This window comes from Callospermophilus lateralis, unplaced genomic scaffold, assembly GCF_048772815.1.
Source record: "Callospermophilus lateralis isolate mCalLat2 unplaced genomic scaffold, mCalLat2.hap1 Scaffold_250, whole genome shotgun sequence".
NCBI lineage: Eukaryota > Metazoa > Chordata > Mammalia > Rodentia > Sciuridae > Callospermophilus > Callospermophilus lateralis.
Genome location: NW_027513332.1, coordinates 1,732,366 through 1,755,535, shown reverse-complemented (window position 1 = coordinate 1,755,535; position 23,170 = coordinate 1,732,366). Strand labels below are relative to the sequence as shown.

Here is a 23,170-nt window from a genome sequence, read left to right as displayed (position 1 = left end):
TGGGTGAACAACTTTTAAATGAGATGGAATTCCTGACTTCTTAGATACCCTTCTTTCTTATTTACCTATGAGCAATTCAAAAAGAGAGAGAAAAAGACAGTAGTTATCGTTCTGCAAGATTAGAATATTGTGAATTGATCCTATCAACTTGTATAAAGGAATTTCTCTTCATCATAACAGGTGACAGTTTGCTTTGGAGAAACTTCAAGAATTGATAGTATGTAGTGCTCCTCTTTTATCAATAGTAAATAAGTTGAATAATCCATAGCCCATGCTCTTTAAGAAACAAAATTAGCTGGCAAAAGAAAGCATTTAGCATCAAAATAGACCTAGCAATGTGAAGCAGAAAGAGATGTGAAATCACTATTGCCAACAGTAATTGCTCAATAAATTCAGAGCATCCCACACACTCCAGAGAGCATTAGAGGAAGATGGATAGGATCTGTTTTGGGGGAAATGGGAAAAAAAAAAACTTGGGTAGTTAGAGAAAGGAAGTAAAATATTTTCTTTTAACAAAAGGAGATTCACATAAGGAAGACCACAAAGGAAGAAAAACCAAGAAACAACTATGTCAGATTGGTGGATCCCTTGTCATAGGGAAGAAGAGTTGAATGGCTAGGTTGGGGCCATTGCGTTGAATTCCTGTAGTGCCTCATGCAGCCTCTGCACACATTTTAGTTCAACATGGCTCCTGGGGGCTCTGATGACATCCAACAGAAAACAAAGGAAGTAAGAGATCCTCAGAATCAAACTAAAGGGTCTTCAAACTGAGGCAGAGAAAGGGATCCCATTACATGGTGAGCAGGTAAGGACAATACAGCTGGCTTCAACTGAGGAGTAGCATACTACCTCTTGAAGGAGTCTATGAATAAAATGAAAATGAACAAGAGTGGCTTTTTTCTGGCAGAATATCTACTAGTAATTTTAATTTGAGTTAGTTGGCCTTTCCTCTTCTTTGAAATCTGAGAGAGTAGAGTCCGCCATACATTTCTATCCTGCAAAGATCTCGATGATCTTTTCTTTTAGATTGTGAAGACTTCCCTGCAGATGTGGGAGCCCAGTATTTCAGCACTCTCCTCTGGAGCTATTTGGAACTGATTACATTTCCCCAGAGGCAATAGTGTGGGTGGATTGACTCAACCTTTGGCCTCTCTTTCACTCAGGATTTGTTTCTTCAGCAGAATAGACCTGTGATAACTATTAAAAATAGGATCTCAAACACTTTAGTGCTAAGTCTCTGCACCACTCATCACTATAGAGAGTAAACTTCAAAGATACCTCGTATTTGTGCTTCTTGGGGAGGGACTTGGTGACATACACTGCTTCTTGTTTCTTGTCCCTGCTACTTTCTGTGGCCTCTGCCTAGGTAGTATTATATAATGATTGTTTTGTTTTGTTTTTTTCAGTTTTATTTACATGTTCACTATGTGAAACAAAAAAGGACTCAATGAGGGAAGAAGGGTGTTAAAAAGTCATTTTGCCTACTAGGTGGGAGGTGATTCTGCATGTCTAAGAAAGGCCATGGGCACGGAATGGGACTAACATGGGTTATGTTTCTGCCTCTGCAAGGCTCGGGAGTCCTGTCCTGTGCTCATGTAGCATCTTTCTAGACTCAGCAAAAACAAATCAAAATCACGATTTTGAGACCACTCCACCCTCCAGTGAAAGCTGGTTACTTCTTGTGACATTCTGAGAAACAATTGTCTCCACTCTGGAGCTCTGAAATCAGTTATGTGCTTTCTTTCCTCCAACCGGTTTCAAATATAAAACGAACTTGGCTACAGAACATAAATGACCCTTAAGCGGTGGTTTAGGAAATAAAGCAAGAACACTGATTTAATTCCTTCAGATGTGGACTCCAGTCATAGTACAATGCTTCAGCCTCCTGCCGATCCAAACACAGATTTGGTGGAAGACGTCAACGGGACAGGACCTATTTCAGTGACAACTCGTAAGGATGATGACACTCAGCCTTGTTGGTTGACCTCTCTTCCTGCTTCGGCTCTTTCCCATGTTGGTCAAGATGCAGTGTTTGGTGGTGGAATCGTGCATTTTTTGTTTTTTTGTTTTTGCTACGTGGCTCTGCTCACCCCGGGGTGTTATGCTATCTTCATTGTCTATATTTCTTGTGGGTCGTTGAAACCTGGCGTTACCTTCATTCTTGGTGACTTCCAGATTCAATGACTTTCTGAAGGCGGGGGGGAATAAAGGAAGGAAGGAAAAGAGGAAGAAAGAGGGAAAATAAGAAGGAAGGAGAGAAAGGGAGGAAGAAAGAACAAAGGAGAAAGGAAAGATCAGAAAGGAAGGAAGAAGATAAAAATGGATGTCCAAATGCATTCTAAGTACTCATATTAGGGATACCCAAGACCTCAGAGAGGACAGAGGTTTCTCTTTGTTTTAACTGACCACCTCCTTGAACTCCCAGCCTTGCTTCAGTAGAGGCAGACAGATTGCTTTCATGGTTGTGAAAAGACATTTTGGGGAACCAGATCGTCAGAGAGAGGCGGGGAATCACTTTAATCCACAGAGGAGAGCAAGGCACATTGTGGACAATTGACAAAGGTGGCAGGGTCCCCCGAGGACCTGGACAAAAGAAAGGAACATTTGCCAATTGCCCCCTTTTTTATCACTAAGCATTCGGTAGGAAGCAGCACTAAACTTCAAGTAGCCTTATTTTTCACCATATGTACAGGCAAATCCTAGAGATCAGGCTGAAGTCATTCATAATTTCTTGGCAGAATATGAAGGAAATCCAGAATTGAGAGGGTCTCATTTTACTGCTTGCTACTCATAATGGGGAGAGTCTTTTATATGAGCCCTTGAGACCCAGCAAAAGATCCGCAAGCATGTGTTTGATTGTCGGCTATATAAATAGCACAGTGTGAAGCATCAAAGGAGCTGGTAAATAAGCCTATGAACTGGCTTCTGCCAATGAAGAGCTTGTATTTCCATTTTATGTTTCTTCTGGCTTTTGTTCTAATGTTGGGTTTGGGATTTGGTGGATGTCTGTCTTTTGGTAATGTTTATTTGGTGGTGGTCACGGCTGATGGGTGTGTTTTATGGAGTGCTTGCACCTGCAACTCAAAGGTCAGTACCTTTCCTAGAAGAATGCAAATGAAATAAATTCAAAACACTCAAAGTGATTTCAGTTATGGGCAATGGTTCAACCTCAGAACACTGAGGGTCCTGTGTTTGCCCAGGGAACCATTTTCTTGGTGCAGTGATGAGAATCCCTGTCCACAGACGAGATCAAAAAAACAATAATAGAATGAAATGGTATCTTTCACTTAATGGTTTTTAGAAGGGAGTTATGTATTTCCTTGTATAAATTTGATTTGAGTTACTCAAGCAGGTCATCCTAAATGGGATCTTTTCTCTTCTGTGGTTACAGGTATCCTACACAGTGTTATTTTTTTCCTACAGTCATGTTTGTTGACCCTCAATTAGATGCTTTTGACTACTGATAGCAACACTAAAATTTAAATATTCCTTTTCCATGTCTCCGTGTTCTCTGGTTTTCTTGAGGGTCTGGGTGCCATGCTGTAGTGGGAACTGGGCTGATCCATGGTGGGTGGAGAGTTCTGGTTCAGGCTTCACCTTGGCACTTGACCTTGATGGACTGTACCCAGAGACAAAGGGGAAGAAGGTAGAGACAAAATGGAATTCTTCTGCATATTTCTCCATGCGGTGTGGCACATCTCGTCCTCGTACCTGTGCATAGATCCTTCCTGTTAGCAGATCTCAGAGGGCTTGTATTACGGTTCAAAATAACACTGGCTTCATCCCTCATTGAAACAGCACAGTCATTCCCAGAGCTTCTCTACGTCACATGGAGAACTGGAAGAAGATATAGAGCAAACAACCATTTCTACTATCACATCTAGCAGTAAGGATTATAAAGCTCAGCTGGCTTCAGCTATTGATAAAAATCACTATTTTAAGGGTGCTTTTTTCAATGTCTTTGGTGGAGGGACCTCAGCTGGCTGTTGCTACACTGCTTCTTTTGATCAAAAGGTGCATCTGGTGGTGGTCTCTGCATTTTCTGCTCTGTAGACCTCTTAGAAGCCATTGTACATTAAATGTAAACTGTGTTGCTTAATCTCTAAGGCCATACTTCTCAAGCTCTAGAGTTGGTGACTTGGTTTAAAAACAATGTATTGCTTCCTTACTATTTGCGATTGCTGTAAAAGTCTGATTCTATCACTTTACGTTCTTTACATTAACAACATTATTTTGCCATTTGACCTCTGGAATGCAACTCTGTGGTGCTGGTGACCAAGAAGCAGTGCCCTCCTGGAAAGGGAAGGAAGAGTTAAGTTAGTAGCCTTAGGTCTTTGAAACCTTGCATTTTCTATTTCACTTGAGGCAGCATAATTTTATCTTTCACACTTTGCTTTTCAATGCGGTGTTCCTTCTAGATCTTTGAAGGTGGATTCCACTGAGAAAGAGCGCAAAATTGTCTAGTACCTGAGCTGACTTCAAGGCCACAGCTGTCTCGGCCTAAGCCTTACCTTAACAGCTCAGGCAGATGTTTCAACAAATGCTTCTTCTGGGTATTAGAATCACTTCTGTTGAGTGCCGTCCAGGTGGCATCTATTGAGAAATATCAGTTTTGTTCAAGAGTGTGACCAACTTCCCTGTCTTTTGCTTTTGTTCTTGGATAACAAGAGGAAGGCTTTTGTAGCAATCGCATGCTCTGAAAAGAAGCACGTGGAGGGTGGTGATCTTACCCATGTGGGGTTTTCATCGATTCCACCTCCACACAGATAGGAATGATGGCAGAGGTGGAAGAAGAGGTGGAAATCCTCCTGAAGACTCAACTACCTAATTGGAAGGTAAAACCTCCCACTACCCAGACACAAGGGAAAAAAGGACCCGCATCCCAGTGACCCCTGCTCAGCCTGGGGTCTTTGGAGTTACTGAAGTTCCTGTTGGAGATTTCACCTCTAATGTTGATGGCTCTTTACCAGGTAATTTGGCCACTTGTTATCTGGTTTGCTTTCTTTACAGAGAGAAATCACATGCACTTTTTTCCTATTAAAGGGCTATTTTCTGCGTAGGCTGTGATTAGGCAACTTTGTAACTTTCATCCTGGAACATCAACTCTACCGTCAGTAAACTCAGGTTTATTTAGGATAAAAATAATGCTTCCATTTGCCAGTGCACTTTCCATTTTTGTGTGTGTGTGTGTGTGTGTGTGACTTGGTTGTTATGGTGAGATTTCTTTCTTTGTCTTCTTCTTCATCTGGTGATCTATCAAGTTGAACCATATGAAATTAATGGTTTTGTGGAAATAATTGAATATTGGCAATTTCATTTGATTCAACTAATATATGCTGCCTATTTAGTATAGTTTACCCAAACGTGTGAGTAATTTCCTTTATTATCTTTTATTGGTGATGGATTGATCAATTTTACCTTTGGTGATGGGCTGGTGGCTAATCTCTTCTAGTTATGATGCACTAAAAGCTTCATGATCCAATATACTATTAATGAATAGAAACCACTTCTTTTATTGTAATGGCATAGAAATGACTTATTCAATTAAGTCTGATATACACTTGGAATGAGACTCTTCTTCTCAAATAAGCAGTTCTCTAATTATTCTTTTGTTTGTTTCTCACTGTGCATTAAGAAATTCACAGTAAAAAGGGGGGAACTAGAAAACATTCACTCTAGCTAGGAAACTAAAAACAAATTCCCTCTTCCTAGTATCAGCCATTTGAGTACTTCTTACGGCTCATTAACACATTAAAAATTAGTGAATTTAAATATACTTTTTTTTAATAACAGAGACCCTCCCTCCACAACCCTTCCTCCCAAAAGAAGAAAAAAAATATGAAACCTAATACATAAAACAGGTGGCTGTGTGATGCTATGCCTGATGTAGGAAAAGAAATTCTAGAAGGTCACTTGTTTGGCCTGTCTTTTGGGCTGCCCAAGCCAGGATTTCAAAGAAAATAGTTTAAAAAATACTGACCTCAGCAATATTGGCAGGACAGAGCCCCCTCACATTTCTTGTTTTTTTTTTTTTTGTTTTTCCATTTAGCATGGTTCTATTCTTTCTTGCTAAAAACTCCAAGAACCATTGTTGGATTTCTTCTGGAGACGTGAATGTTATGAGTACTGCCAGCTGGGAGTACCCCTGTAATCTCAGCAGCTCTGTAGGCCGAAACAGGAGGATCATGAATTCAAAGTCAGCCTTGGCAAAAGCGAGGCACTAAGCAACTCAGTGAGACCCTGTCTCTAAATAAAATACAAAATAGGGCTGGGGATGTGGCTCAGTGGTTGAGTGCCCCTGAGTATAATCCCTAGTACAAAAAAAAATAGTACTGCTTAGTTTCTCTTGGCAAAATAAGACCTGTTGTGCAACCTAATGGATTTAAATTTTAAACAGCAATTTTAATAGTTACAGTATCCTATAAGGTTTACAAAACCTTGGTGATAAAAGGCCTTCTATACAATCTGTATTTCCAGGTACTAATCCCTTCTGTGGAGTGTACAAGTGTAACCATACGGACAGACTTTTCATGGTTCCCCGTGGAGTAAATGATTAGTGAATAGTCTGATTCCCATCCTTGGTTTTCATTCAAACACTCATCCAAGTGTATTTCTGCCCATACATTTTTCTCAGTATCTATGTTTATGGCTAGGAACTAACACATTCAGAACCGTGGTGGCAGTGCTGGTGATGGTTTTGGTGATAGTGGTGGTGCTTTTGGTATCTGGGATTACAATGGGGCATTTCAGCAAGTGCTGCCATCTGTTATTCTAACCATCAACCAAGGAGCAAAGCAATCTCTCTAATATAATTATGAGGGTGATCACCTTTCCTCATCAGCGAAATGAAGATGATCAGGTTACTGTTTTCTTTCCAGGTACCTTCTCAATGGATGACTACAGCCACTTTATGAAACCATGTTGTGATTTTTTAAAAAACAAGATTCTAGTATGATTAGTATTTTTTTTTTGAAATGTGGTGTTGTTGTGGGGTGGAGAAGACAGTGAATTACCATAGGCTAAATCCGGGATTCGACCTGTAGATACAGATTTTAACAATTCTTGAGTTGGTCTAAGATTAAGCTTCATAGTAATGGATGTTTGAGAAGATGGGATTATATCAACTATTGGTATTGAAAATATAGTCTTGATTTTTGGAAAATCATTAAGAAATAATTCTAATACCTGGATACACATTGTTCACATGTTATCATCTCACAATTTCTTTTTTCACTTTTTTTTACCCCCTTTCCCCTAAATAGGTGGTTGACTTTTCTTTTTGAATCTTTAAATCATTCCATCACAAGATTTTTTAATTTTAACTCATTTCCTGCCTTCAAGAAATCTCTTTAAGTGTTCCATGCCCTGAGCCAGAGTACACAGTGATCAGAAGTCTCATAATCCAATTTTTACTGTCTTTATTTAAAATACACAATGTCCAGTTCCAACCTCAGACCTGTGAGGGCATCGTATTTTTGTGGGAGAGTTCTTTGCCACCATTCTTGGATTTCTACCAAAAGCACATCTCCTAGGGTCATCCATGAGGACCTATGCTACATCAGCTCCCTTAATTCTGGGATTTGCAATGTTGGGGCAAGGATCGCCTACAGATTTAAAGCCAAAAAGTGACGGGTTGTATGAAAATGCAAGTACTCCATACTGACCTTCCATCATTGCCCATGACAGGAGACCAAGACGCAGGTGGGAGGTCCCATACCACACATGGATCTGGATCGGCTGGTGAGTTTGAAACTGCTGTAGTCATTTACTGTTATAATCATTGAACCTGAAGATTACCAATGAAGTGTGAGTCAGTGTCTCCAGAGAAGTTGTTCACACATTTTTAGCATGCATTACAATCGCGGGGAGGGTGAATGAAGTCACATTGCTCGGGCCCCACCCTGAAAGTTTCTGATTCAGTAGGTCTGGGGTGCAGCCCAAGTATTTGTACTTCTAATAAATTCCCTGGTAATGCTGATGCTTCTGGGACAGGGACCACACTTTGAGAACTACTGCTCTGGAGGCAAGTCTTCCATCTGAAAGGATCAGTGAGAATTCAACCAGGGCTGCTTGTTAACATTTGCCATCTGCCAGAATGACTAAGAGTGTGAGTCTGAAAGAGGAATATCCTGATCCCAGTTCCTCTACACATTAACCAAGAAAGATACACAAAGGGTTGGAGATTCAGTTTCCTAACTAATAAATTTTCGATAATTTGTCACAGGGCATTGATTTAAAGTCACATGATACAATGGCTAGCATTTAAGAGTTTACTGAGTGTTAGCAGCGTTGTTCAAAACACTTCAGAGGTTATACCATATGCGACTGCTATTTCTTCAATTTCTATAGGGCAATAATTATCAGTAATTATCAAATTCAAAGTTCATCTAATATTGATTCATTTAATTAGACTGCAAACCCTGTCGTATATAAGGACCATTTTTTATTCCCATGTTCCAGATGAGGAAACGAAGGTAAGTAAGTAACCTGGCCAAATTGGCATGTCCATTGAGTGACAGAGTCAGGTGTAAAACCCAGAGATGCACTGCCTCTCATAAGCACAATCTAGAGAAAGCAATCCATTACGACCATAGTTACTGCCAGGCACACATTATTAAATAGATTCCTGTTTGCTCTCAGATCTCATCCCTGAAAATAGTACTTCCGGCAGCAAAAGTTTGACATGGGGCAGCTGATCTCTCATGCTGGGGCTAGTGAGAGGCTCTGCCATTGCTGCCTACTGTGGTTCCCCGTTAGCACTGCAAATACAGGTGACCTCACACAAACCAGTTAATCCATGTAAATTATCATCCTCCCCTTCATGCCCAAGTTGGGGCAAGGATTGCCTACAGATTTAAAGCCAATCTGAAAATGGATAGTTACATGGTGGCTTTGATGATAACCCTTTATGGAAGAGCATGGGAATGTAGGGCTCATTTGAAATACTTCTGAAGTAGAGACAGAAGTTGAAGGTTTCTTGGGTAGGGCCCTTGACCTTTCCCAGCCTCAGATCCTTATTAGTAAAGAGCAGAGCAGACCAACCAGCCTCGGTTATCCCCTAGAGTTTTTATGAGGAGCACAAGGTGTCAGGAATGTGCAAGTATTTTGGAAACAGTAGGGAGTTATTATTAAAAGTCCTGCCCTTTGAAACCAAAAGACTCCAGCTACTCTGAAATGTGGTCCTTGGACCCGCAGCAGAGACACCACTGAGGAGCTGGCTAGAAATGCAGCATCTCTGGCCAATGCAGACAGATTGGATTAGCATTTGCATTTTAACACCCTCCAGGTGGTTTGTGTAGAAGTCAAAGTTTGAGAATCTCTCTCCTCCACTGCCTTTCTCACAGCTGAAGCCAAATGAAGGCTCTCTGCCCATGTCTCAGGTTGGGTCTCACCTCCCAACAAGGGTGCCCGGTGCCCCTCTTTGCAGAACTTGCTCTCCCTGCCAGTCCCAACCTTGATGGATTTGTGGACCTCTCTAGCTCAGGAGAGCCTGCTGTCTCTTGTCCATCCTCTTCAGCTTTTGCCTAAAGTGAGAATCTGGTGGGCGGGAGCTGGTCTTTTTGTTTGGCTCCTGTGCAGGTGTCTATTGTTCAAACAGGAGGTTTCATGTTGTTGTGTACACACCCAGATCTTTCCTTGCTGGGAGCACTTTTTGGAAAATCAAAATAAAGAGATTATCATCTATTAATGGTCTCCCTTTCAAATATCAAAGGCTGCTGTGAGTCAGAAAAAAAAATGACCAGAGAGAGTGACTGTACCTTAGGTGGTTTCCAAGGCCAAAGATCTCCAACTTAGATGGCCACTATCCCACGACTTGTGCAGGTGAAGACCTGCCAATGACCAAGGACCCTGGCAGGCACTTAGGGTAAGTGCTTTGGACACTTTTGAGGTTTGTGGAGTAAAAGGCCATTGTCAAAAATGGGCTGGAGTATGTTGAAACAGTAAGACATCTGGTAAGAATTTGCTCTATTATGAGTTTTAACAAAAACATCGAATTATATAAACAGGAGTCTTCCTACCCCAAATAATCATTGTAATCAAGATTTCAGGGTCTGTTCTGCAGATTCCAAAGTCTGGCTCTCTAAGAAAAGCTAAGACAGCAGTCCCCTGCTGTCTAAATCTGCTGACTGGCTAAACATCTGAGTTTTCTCTCCCCAGTGGCCTTCGGTAGACTATGGCAGGTTCCCATTTGCTAGAGAAAAAAGCTCATTGTAGTAGGACATTTCAAGTTTTGCTCTCAGGTAGTATAGGAAGCATCAAAAGGCAAAAACAAACACACAAAATTCATGAAGCTTTAATTTAGGTAAGTCTCTTAGCAAGGTGTCTTACAGGGGTTTGGTTGTTGTTGTTGTTTTAATTTTAATATGATACCGTTCTCATTTTGATAAGCCACCTATTGTTTTGACTTGTGGATTGTATGTCTTGCAAATGCTTCCCTCCCATTTGGGACTTTGGGATCATTTCCTTATTATTACAATATTTAGTAGTAGAAAATGTTCATTTTTTCCAACAAAGGTATGTTCCACCAATACATGGGTAAGGAATCTACTAGGGTGATTTTTCATTGACAGAAAAGGTCATTGCTCCCAAATCCTTATTATTTGGTGTTTGTTTTGGCTTCTGTGATGATATTAGAGGTGATCTTTAGATTCAGTTTGGACATTACATGTGTAAGCAGTGAGAGGGGTGGACATCTGACTTTTAAGAGTGTCAAGATTTGAGACATCTGAAGCCAATTCTTTATTTGGCTCAGGACCAGAACTGACCATTGCATCCCCTAGAGATCTTGTTAAAATGAAGACTCTGCTTCGGTAGGTTTGTAGGAAGGCCTGACATTCTGCATTCCTGGTGAGCTCCCAAGTGATGGCTATGCTGCCAGCCTAGGGGCCAAACTTGGAGGAGCAAGGTCCTAAATTAAACATAGAGATTAATAATTACACACAACTACCATGACTGCATAGTTCTTTAAGTCTCTGTGAAATGATGATTAAGTAGATTCTATTATTATCATGCCCATTTCATAAGTGAGAAAACCAAGACTTAAGGAGGGTAATTTGACCCAGCCCACATTGTTAGCAAGAGGCAGATGTAGGACTGGAATCCAAGGCTGCCCAGCTAGATCCCAAAGCCTTAACCACTGCACCACACAGCTTCTAAGAATTTTCACGTTCCTTGACACAAAATAACGTTTCTGAGCCTTCCCCTTAATTGCATGGAACTCTTGAGGGGGGTGGATTGTCTTGCAATGTTTTTTATATAACACCATAAATGTCTGTGGCTTCAATCTATAAATAGTTTCTTAGTGATGCAGACCTTGGAACTTGGCCCCACGTGTTGCTCTGGAAAGAACTCCTGGTTGTGCATTCCAAACTTGAGCTAAGAGATCTTGTTGCTTTTCCCCGTAGGACATTCAAGTGGGAGTCAAGAAGGTGGGGCAACCACGACTTCTGGGCCTATAAGGAAACCCCACATTCCAGGTGAGTTTCAAACTGTGAAGCAAAAAAAAAATTCAAAGAAAGTTTCTCAGAATGTTCCAGGAAGAAGAAGAAACCCAATCAAATGCCCATTCTCCTAAATTAAGGTCCCCTGAACCTGATGGCTTCTCTTTGAAAGTTTAAGAATGAATGAGAGTACCATGCTTCTTGGAAGAAAAGGATGGAACACTCTTGTTTCCTTGGTCCCCTGGGTCACCTAGGTGGGCTGAGCTCACATTCAGATCCCCTGGCCTGTCTCAGAGAAGTGCTATGTTATTTACTAAAGTTTTCTTCACAAATGAGTGATTACCTGAGCTCTCCTAGGACCTTCCTATTACCACCCACTGTCCCCTTTATTTCTTGGGCTGGATTTTTTTTGCATTGCAAATAAGGAGGAGACATAAAGACCATCTGTGTTGGGTGGAGAAAAAATATCTTTTCCCTTCATTACTTTTTTCATGAGGGTCAATCCACTGATCCAGTCCAAAAAAAAAAAAAAACTTTTCAGAAAATATTCCATGTGCAAGTAGTGAGGGGGGTGAACACTGACTTTTAAGAATGTCAAGATTTGAGACATCTGAAGCCAGTTCTTTATTTGGCTCAGGATCAGAACTGACCATTGGTAAAGGGTGATTACAGAAAGGAAGGGCTCTCCCAGCATAGTAAATTACCCTTTTAATTCTCCCCTCTTTGGAGGGCTCCAAACTGAGCCACCCATGGGGAAAGAGAAGAATGTGGTGTATGCCTGGCTCCTCTGCCTCAGCTTGTCTGAGCACACTTGAAGGCAGAGCCTCTGGAGAGAGGGGATGGGCTGCCAGGGAGGAAAGGGAAGGAGAAGGGAAATGCAGGAACTGTGATTGGCAGTAGGCATCTTCCCAGCTCAAGTGAGAGTGAATGTGGAACATCTCAGGACTGGAGACCAGGGCCAAGGTGCAGGGTAGGCTGGAGAAATAGTACACTCCCGTCAGCCTCCCCACTGCTTAAGATGAGCCAAAGGTGATACCCAGCAGGAAATAGGAGGAAACCAAGACTTCTCAAGAAAGTGGACAATGAATGACTTTACATCTTTCTTCTTTCTCAAACCCTGGTTCATTGCAAACATATAAAACTTCCACTTTCCAAGTCCTATCTTAATCCTATCAAAGACTGATCTTAAAACAAGTGTATAGTATTTCAATAGGGCACAGTCATACATAGTATCAAAGAGGTTTTCAAAAATATAACTAAACAAATGGATGAAAATATCTCACCATTCAGAAGCTCCATGGTTACTATTTTCATCTGTATTCTTCCTGTTGTCTTTCAATGTAATTTATGTACAAAAATAGAACTGTATGGTATGTGCAGTCTGGTCAACCATTCCTGGTGGTTGACCACAGCTTTTTCACATAGTTTACTATTTTCTTTTTAGATATATACAATGGATATATCCTAATTTATTTAACCAATCCCCTACCATTGGATATTGGGTTGTTCCCAACTTTTAATATTAGAAACAGCACAGTAAAGTGCATCTTTACAGCTAATTTTGAGATTCTATAAGTTCCAGGAAGTATAACTATGGGATTGAAAGCATGAATATTTTGAAAACTCTTGCAAATGGAGCCAAATGACCTTCATTACGTGTACACAGATTCACCCACTTTCTACCTCCTTAGCAGGGTCCTTTGCCACACTCACTAGAATGTGATCTTCATTTTGCTTAGAATGTTTCTTTCAAAAGAAGCATAAATTTCCTTTAACCTATTTAATAATACTGCACCAAAGGCATCTACAAGTGTCAACAAGTCACCCTAGGTGTTTTTTGGAAAGAGATTTCTCATGGTAGGACTTGAAAATGCTGACTGATGATTAAAGATTCATTCAGGAGGCCTGTTGGACAGCAGTACAAAAAAATTCTTATTTTACAATGACGTGCCTGGTGGCTGGACCTTTTGGTTGGAGGGCTCTCGGTGCTGACTGTGGTTCTTACTTGAAACAGGTTGATTTTTAAACTGCATTTTTGGTTTTACAAAGTACATTTCCAAAGCTCACGCGTGTCCTTTGGTTCCTTCACACCAGAGTGGCTCATCATCTTTGCCTCCCTCTTGGCCCTGGCTTTGATTCTTGCAGTCTGCATTGCTGTCAACAGTCGGAGAAGTTAAGAGGCTGCTCCTTGGGGCCTGCGACTTGGGGGAGGCATCATTTAAACTGAGGCTTTATGTTCTTGCTGCTTGGAGTGTAGTTCCTGTGACCAGCAGCCTTGGCTTCCTGGGAGCTTGTTAGAAATGCAGAATCTCAGTCCCACCTGTTTTACAGTTTGGGCTTTAACAAGATCCCAGGGCTTGGTGGGCATGGCACAGTTTAAGAAACCCTCCTGTCCCATTCTTTAGAGAAAGGAGGCATTTGTGATTAGTTGGACCCCCACTTTTAAATGGTGGTTGAATCTCATGGTTCTTAATTTTTGCAGAGTTAAACCCAATGAAGACTCTCTCTCATAAAAGTTATGAAATAGCTCATAGGGAATGCACAACGAAGTATAGATTCACTCATTGATTTGTTAAATAAACATTTATTAAGTGCTTTGAGGATCCATAAAATATGGAAAGATTTAGGGATCTTTAGCCTGAGGCCCATGGAACCTTCCAGAACCCTTGCCTGAAGGGTTTTGTGTGGATTGTGTTTTTTTTTTTTTTGTAATAATGTTTTCTATTTTCTGGAAGCTGCAGTTACAAGAATTCAGGTTATAGCCTAGGAAAACTTGCTAACATTGAGATCTATGGAACAATAAAGAACTTTCCTTAGGAGAGTGGGTAAAGACAGAGCACTCCAGTGGATAAAGATAGAGAAGACCTAGAGAGAATGGACAAGTGTTCTCTTTGCCTGTCCTTAGAGGCCCCCCTGTCTTCTTACCTCAACCAGGGCTTAGCAGTTTGAAGATTATTTGCATGGCACATACACATAGTTAAGCCACAAGCTGGACCAGAAACAACGCTACCCAGGGTGAACAGAAGGACAGTAATAATTCTCGCAACAGAGGAAATGAGCATTAACCAGACAGACTTTAAAATAAAGTTGTACTTTTATATAAGTGGAAATTTTCTGCCCAAGACTCTTTAAAGACTCATTATGAAACCTTTGTAACATTAAACCGTTCGTAGATGTCCCCCGGGATTGCTTCTAAAGTAAGAGAATCTTATTTTCATGTAGGGCTGCCTGTATTGTGCCTCTGAATCATCTCACAGGCCAGAAAATGCCCCTTAGTTTGGGAGAAGCCCTAGAGAGAAATTATAGACTCTTGGTTGTTCACTTTTAGAAAACAATAAACAACTAATATCATGTTGTGCATAACCTTTGTAGTCTCCAATTATCTGAGGAAATCAATAGTACCAAATTTATACTGGTACAAGTTAATAAAAGTAGTATATTTTGGTGCCCCTGGGTTCAATCCACAGCACCAAAAAGAAAAAAAAAAAAGTACTATATTAAAGTCAATAGCTGTGTTGCTCGCTATACCTTTGAGAGCATAAAAAAAAAAAATAGTCACACAAAGAACAAGAACCAGGGGTCTAAAAAACCTATGTGCTCCTATTAATAAAAAGGGATTTTTTAAAAAGATGAATCTAAATAATGTGACTTGGGGAAACCATTAAAAAAAAATCTTTATACTTCCCCCCCAGCTTCCTTGTCTTCCCTTGGATTACTGTTGCTCAATTAAATATGAATTTCCCATTGTTTGAAAATAGTCCTTTTGTCCCAGGCCCTAGAATGTACCCCTAATGCTCACATATACAGTCCATAAGTTTTGCACATGTCACCAAGGAGACCTTGGCCTGCATGCTGTCGACGTGGGGAGCCCTCCGAGAAGCAGCTCAGCTGTCCCCAAGAGCAGCTGGGGTCTGTACATCTTGGAGAGTTAGCTCCCTGTCTTGTCAGCAGCAACAGAGAGGACAGGGCCTCATGGTCCTGGGTCCCCTCCTCCCAAGACCAGCAGTCACCATAGCAACAGGCAAACAGGGACACACAGAACCCAGCAGAGCAAGTATCTCACTGGGAAAGTAGCTGCGTGGATGCCATAAATTACTGTGTCCCGATTTGATAATTGAAAACAGATTTGCCACTCAGCTAAAGGATGGTTAATGGCTGCACAGGCCCCGAATGTTTACTGCATTCCTAAAGCTAACAGCCCATTTCTAATCCTGTTAGAAGGCTGGGGCCTTTCTGCTTTGGGTGTTAACACTGAAGAATGATGCAGAATGCTATTTTCATCAAAGAAAGTTTGGTTGAAAATAGGACCTCAAAACAGACTTATTCATTCAGCAAGCATCTTTTTTAATTTTATTTTGGTACCGGGCATTGAACCCAGGGGCACTTTCTCACTGAGCTACACATCCCCAGCCCTTTTTTATATTTTATTTAGAGACAAAGTTTCGCTGAGTTGCTTAGGGCCTTGCTAAGTTGCTGAGGCTGGCTTTGAACTCTCGATCCTCCTGCCTCAGCATCCTGAGCTGCTGAGATTACAGGTGTGTGCCACCGTGACCAGCTCAGCAAATATCTTTTGGGTGGCTCCCGTGACCATCAGCACTGGTGAGAAGGAAGAGAAAAAATGAAGAGTGCTGTTCCTTCCTTAGAAGAATCTTGAGTTTTAGTGGCTGTATAAGCCTGTCAGATTTGAGTCACTTCTTATTTGTGGAGAACACCATCAGTGCCAGCCATTGTATAGGGATTATGGTTGAAAGAGGAAAGATGCTAGTGGCTGATGTTGACGTGCAGGATTGACCATGACAAAGTACTCTGTGAGACACTGACATAGGGTGTTCCATGACTTCTTCAATTTTCCCCACCCCCCGCCATCTTCCAAAATTGCTTTCATTGATGTTCTTTAGGAGACCAGCCTTGATGAATGACAGCTCCCCAAGGGGAAATGGACTTGATTCACCCCCACTAAGAGCACACCATTTCAGGAGTCAATTGGGGTGGGAGATATTGGATGAAGTCCAAGAGAAGCAGCCTGCAGGCATCTTTCCCTTAAAGAATTTTTCCAATGTGTCTGAAGAGGGGAAAAAGACCGAGGACATTGTCAGAGAAGACTTTCCAAGACAGGAGGGATTTAAGGACATTTCTAGGCTGATTGTGCAGAAAAGACCTCCGCAGGTCTCTGCTCTTATGGGAATAATCATATTTTCTGTGAACCCAGAAGGCAGTTACCCACCCTCTTCTTGGTAGGTCCCCTCCATAAATCTCTGTGATTTAGAAATGTCTTCCCGGTCTGTTTCCACTGTCTAGCTTGCTGGGATCCTGCTGTCTACAACAGTGCTGTTCAATAACCCTTTCTGAGTGATGAACACGTGCTGCATCTGTACTGTTTGTCCATAGCCACTAGCCACCTGTGGCTCATGAGCACTTAAAACATGGCTAGTTCCACCAAAGTAGTGAATTTTAATCCCAGTGGCTCAGGCGACTGAGGCAGGAGGATCGTGAGTTCAAAGCCAGCCTCAGCAAAAGCCAGGTGCTAAGCAACTCAGTGAGACCCTGTCGAGTGCCCCTGAGTTCAATCCTCAGTACCTCCCAAAAATAAAATAATAATTTTAAACTTTACTCATTTTCATTTAAATTCAGTTGACACTTACATAGCCACCTGTGACTGGTGGCTACTGTGTTAGATAGTACAGTTCTTAAACAACGCGAAATAAATTCCTAAATATCTTTTAAAGATTTTCAGGTAGAAGAGATGTGAATCAGTTAAGTTAGTTGCCGAAGAACTCTTTTGAGATAAATTCCACCATGTCCTAAAAGTTTGTTACCTGGATTTTAAAGCCCGTCCAGCCTGCCCTGCCCCCTCCTGGTGAGCCCTTCATCTGGTGGTCACTGTGCTCGGTCACAGCGGGACATTTCCATGAGAGAAGACAAAGGCAAAACACAAGTCAGCAAGGATCCCCAGCCTTGGGAGTCATAAGTCTAAGCTGTGACTCTGGCAATGTGACTCTAGACAATACCCGTGACCTCTAGACTCAGTGTCCAGTTTACATAAAAAGGAGTTGAGCTGGATGATCCCTAAGGTCTCTTCAGCTGCTGTTCTTCCTTCATTCCTATAACTAAGGAAAATGGAAAATTTAGCCCTTATCTTTTGAAACTATTTATTAAGCACCTAGATCACTCAATATTGGACTGAGTTATTAACAAGAATCATCTTACCCTCCTCCAAGAGCTCAGACAGATAGTGGAGTTATATAAATCCAAAGAGGAGAGGAGCCAGCCAGAGGTCAAGTGTAGAATTCCTGTGTTCTAAGGTCAAGTGTTATTTACTTCCAATATCAGCTTCATTTAGATTAATAACGTTCGTCCCCTCCACTGCGTGCAGAGACAGATTTTTGGTTTTTATGCTTACAAAGCACTTTGCCACTTCATTTCCCTGCTCACCCATCCACCGGCAGGCAAATAGAAATTACTTTAATTAGGCAACTTTCCTCCAAAGAACACCTGAGAATTTAGAATCATGCAAGTGGCAGTCTAGTTGTAGCCCTTTAAACCCTTTTAATAGTACACAAAACATGGTAGGAGGAGGCAGCCAGAGGAAATCAGTCTAGTCCATTTCACATGGCTCTCATTATGCCAGCAATTACAGCCAGCCACTTCTTGATCGCTTCCTGTATTCCGGATACCCGTCTAAGTGCTTAGTGTCCTCAACCCACATTGTTCATAAAAGCAATAAATAATATCCATAATAGACTCTTTTATTGAGTACCAGGATCTATGTCAAGGTCTCTCCATTCTCATGTGAGGCTGATAACTCTCAATTGCCTCATTTCACAAGTACCCAAAACTGAAGCTCAGAGAGGTTGAATAGCCCCAGGTCACACAGGTGCATGGTCTCACAGCCCAGCCTCCCAAACCCTGCTCTTGACCATGCACCCTACTCTGTGGGCTTTATCCACATTTCCTGTCCTCGTAAATGTGCTCCGTAGTTAAAGCATCTTTCCCTCCACCCTTCACCAAGCCTCATGCCAGAGGATATAAGATCCACCTCCTGTGGAGGAGGTATAATTTCTATTTCCCCAAACAAGAGATTAAAGTTTATAGCCTTGGCAGTCCTACAGGGAATGGCCTGTGATCATGAATAATAGAGGCTTTGTCTCTATAACTCAAATATCCAGCGGCAAAGTGAACAATTCCGACTTCATACTGTTTCCAGATATACAGATGGTTGGCAGCACTGATAAGAGCCAAGCAGGGCTGGGCTTTTGGTCATAAAAGTCTAGATCTGAATATTGACTTTGTCAGTCTTATCCCTTAGGTGACCTCAAGAAAGTTATTAAACTTCTCTGGGCCCCAGTTTCCACTGCTGTGTAATGGGGACGATTGCTGCTTTGTGGGACTATTATAAGGGTCATGGATAATTATTTGCAAAGAGTCTGGAGTTCAGAAAGTATTTAACAAATGCTAGTCCTTCTCTCCTCTTCCCCGCCCTCCTGGTAGTTGTGAAACTGTGCAACTTTGCTTCCGTTAATCACCATTTTCTAACTGCTCTGTGTGTAGCTGTGATCATGTTACAGGAAAGAGGAAGCCCTGCACCAGGTCGGGAGGGTGAGGCAACGCTATGACAATAGCAGGACAGTCTCATGCTCATTTGTAGAAAACCTTCTTCTGCATTTGAGTCTTAAGTAAGGTTATGAAGAAACCTTAAAGTAACAGCGAATAATTTATCTTCTACTCAGGGTTATACGTGAGTGAACCAATGTTAGGAAAATCAAAAATATGGCCTCTATTTCTAGAACAATGTTGTTTTATTCTTCTCTGTGCAAGCAGTAATAACACTGACAAAGCCAACGAAATGTTGATGGGGAGAGGAAGTGGTGCGACTTTCTTGAATACACAAATCAGAGTGATTTACAATCGTCATGTTGACGGTTCACCTGAGTCTTCAGGAACTGCTGCAGTGTCCCATTGCATGGTGTGGTGGGAGAAGAATTAGAGCTTGGGAGTCAGACCGACCAGGGTTTGAATCCTGACTCTTTTACCGCTTGTTGAATATTTTGGGAAAAATACTAAATATTCAGATCTCCAATTCTTTCTGTGACAGGATGATAATAATAGCACTGGCTTCCCAGAGTGGTGATCATGGATTCTCCAATGTGAATCCTTCTGTGCATCAGAAGCCCCCACAGACTGTTATACCTCAGGTCCTGGGCCCCAATCCTAGAGTTCTCTGATTCACTGAGAATTTCCATTTCTAACAAGTTCCAAAATGATGCTTTTGCTGTTGGTCCAGGGACCTCACTTTGAGAAATGCTGGTTGTTAAGAATTGATAAGATAAAGTAGATAAGGTATCAAGCTCAGTGCTTTTAGGTCATTATAAACTGTGATGATGGTCATGGTCATGACTGAACAGTGATGATGGTCATGAAGATGGTGATTGAGTCATTTGACCCTGTCTCCACTTTATCTTAGTCAAAAGGCCAGGAACCCATGCTCATTTTACCCTTTCTCTCGATGTTTTTTACAAATGATTAGGTTTGGGCAGAAGAAAAAGCTGGTGATCAACAATGGCAATGGGACCATGGATGACAGAAAGCCATGTGGACTCAACGGGGAAGCCAGCAAGTCTCAGAAAATGGTGCTTTTGTTGAACAAGGAGTCATCGGAGACCCCAGACCAATTTATGACAGCCGATGAGACACAGAACCTGCAGAATGTGGACATGAAGATGGGGGTGTAACATCTACACCATTAACTTGAAAAGAAACCACAGTTTGAAATATAACCATTACAGGGAGCTGGGACACTTCACAGATGCAATGTGCTACTGATTGTTTTATTGGGGACTTTTTTTAGCATAAAATTTTCTACTTTTTTGTGTTTTTTTGTGTTTTTTTTTTGTTGTTGTTGTTTTGTTTTGTTTTTAAAAGTCAGGTTCAAAATTTATAAAAACAGCATTGCTTTCTGACATTAGGACTCAGTTAATAATCCACAAGAATCTGACAGTTCCAGTTCCCCGCTAGAGGCCTTCAACCCTGCAGGGGTGTGCTAAAGATGGCTTCTAACAAAGACCACAAATACATGTGTCTGATTCCCAACCTTCTCCATACCCTATCTCCCAGCTAACAGTCACCAGCTAAGGACATTCCCAGGGGTTAAGAGGGATTGGTCCCTGGGAGAAAATCTGAATGGGCCCATATTGTCCCTCCGGCAGCCCTTCCCTGGGCATTGTTCTCCAGTGAGGTTAGGGATTTGGGGTATACTGGTTATACATCCCTTTTAACAAACAGACCCCCCTGGAAATTTTTCAGATGCTTCTGGGAGACACCCAAAGGGTGAAGCTATTTATCTGTAGTAAGCTATTTATCTGTGTTTTTGAAATATTAAAGCCTGGCGGTCCTTTGATCAGTATGATTTTTTTAGGTTACTTTGTCAGAGGCATAAAAGGGTTTCAGCTGATACATAATAAATATCTGTACTTCTTCCATTTTAACCCTTTGTGCTGTGATCCTTCTGTCTCTAAAACCAGCAACACCTGGGTCTCTAGAGCTCATTGGGATAGTCTGAGAATGGTCCTCCTTAAACTCATCACAGAGTCCCTGGACTCCCACTCAGGATCCCTCAGCCAAACCTCACAGATCAAGGAAGGCAGCACTGTTTGATTTCTGGGGCTGTTCAGAAGCTTTGTCTCAGATTCTGGAGTCAGAATTGTGAGCAGAAGAGCTTCAGCCGCTTTTGGGTTTTAATGGCCACTTTTCTGTACCCTTGAAGGGCTTTAAGAAATCATATTCCATTTTATCATCTGCCATTTGTGGGGTCCCATTTCATAGTGGTGATTTCCAAAAAAACATATCATAATGCCTTTTGACCTCTCATGATTATAAACGAAAAAGTATGGTCAGTGGCCAACTGATTGGCATAGGTTGGTGAGGGGGATATGTGGTATAGATCTTATTCCACTATTTTATGGCATGTTTGTTTGTCTGCCCCTCCATGCATTTTCTGACTAGGATGAGTTAAGTTCCTGGGGAATCCCTCAAAAGTTTATAGGGTTTCCCACGACTGGAATCTTATCATCAGAAAAGCAGGTTTATGGCTAAACAAGAGAATAATGGCTTTATCCTCTGTCCTGTGTTTTTCAAACTTGGCAAGTCCTTTGGGGCACTTCTTCATCATTCAGTATGTGCCATTGGTCCTGGAACTTCCAAGGGCTACTCATAACCGATAAGGTTGATGCTCTCAAGTAAGGGTTCTCCTTTTTTAGGCTTCCAGAAAAGTCGCTCATTGCCTGAACTGCTGTGCTTCACAGGCAATGTTTTTCAAGTCAAAAATAGGAGAAGAAGAGGGAAAAAAATTCCCTACATAAAAATGAGGACTGGTTTGTACAAAGAGTTGACAGGAAGGATGTATTTAAAGGAGAGATGCAAACTTTCCACTCCTTCCCGACCGTTGCTCTTCCTACCCGCTCTGACCTTCTCCCTCTGCTCTGGCTACAATCTTAAAAATGAAAACTCCTTTCTCTCCTTCTGTGAATGTTTTTGGCTACTTGCATGTTCAGATGCCTGGTTTTCTTTTTTTATTTTCCTTTTCAAGTTGAAAGCAAATCGACATAAGGTTTCTCTGGGTTGTTATTTCCACTAGTATTAAAAATTCCCCTTTTTTCTAAAGGATTTCTTGGCTCTGCCACACACCCAGACAGGCTCCCTCAGGCTCTTTAACAAGCCACTCTGGGATCAGCTTTAAGAGGGCCCTGCCAGGCTCCACCTGTCCCCCAGATTCTTTTGGGGGCACATTGGAGAGTCAAGTCTCACAGCTACAGATGATTTCCTGCCCATTCTAGACATTTTCCAACAAATAGGTGGGGTAGGAAATGATTTGACATAATGGCCATGACTCTGAAAGCATAATTTGACCACATGTCATTCCTACCAATGACATGCCAGGTGGCCTGGACTAAGTAATTAAACTGGGCCCTTGTTACAAAAGTAAGGGGCTACTATTTAACTATATCACAAAGCAACCCAAGAACTTAAGGCATAATTTTCCCTGCAATTGTCAATCTTTTATGTCTCCTAAGGGCTTTCCTTAAATTAGCTCTGGGTGAAAAATCAAATGAGGCAAAAGACACCTCCAAGTCCACATTTTGCAGGTTCTAGCCTGTCAACTTGTATTCTTCCAGCAGAACCTCTCAAAAGGTTTTGCATTGAAACCCATAACATCAAGAATCAGTTTTGTGTTGACATTCACTCAATGATGTCACAGCAGAGCAGTAGAAGAGAGGAAATATCCAACTTCTCTGGAAGAATGAAATATCCTTAAGAACAAGAATAACAGGTTCATTTGCTTTTGTCCTAGGTGTGTCTTGTTGTAAGTCCTCGGTGTGGATTTAGCAAAGACTGGCCCATTGTTCATGTTGGTACAATGATCATTGCTGTTGCTACTTGGATTTTTCAGAGCATATCCTTCCTCTGGTTTTTGTATATTTATTGATGGACCAATAATAATGAGGAAAGCATGACATGTATTCTGCCCGGTTGAAAGCACTTATTGGAAAATATTAAAAGGCTAAAATTAAAAGGCAAAAGGAAATGGACTCAGAAGTCTCTAATTCAAGGGAAATGGGAGGCTGGGAGGGACGAGCTGTGGTTGTCTCTCTGGGTAAAATGGAAGCACAAAGTCAAAGGTTTCTGAGGTGGTTGAAGCCTCACACTCATCTTGTGTTTTTTTCTAAAAGGAAAAA

At 41.5% G+C, this 23,170-nt stretch overlaps 1 pseudogene; it reads left to right on the top strand.

The window, feature by feature from the left end:
• The window catches only part of LOC143388358 (CD44 antigen-like), an 80,530-nt pseudogene extending 60,360 nt beyond the window's left edge, over positions 1-20,170 (top strand).
• The last annotated feature ends 3,000 nt before the right edge of the window (positions 20,171-23,170 follow it).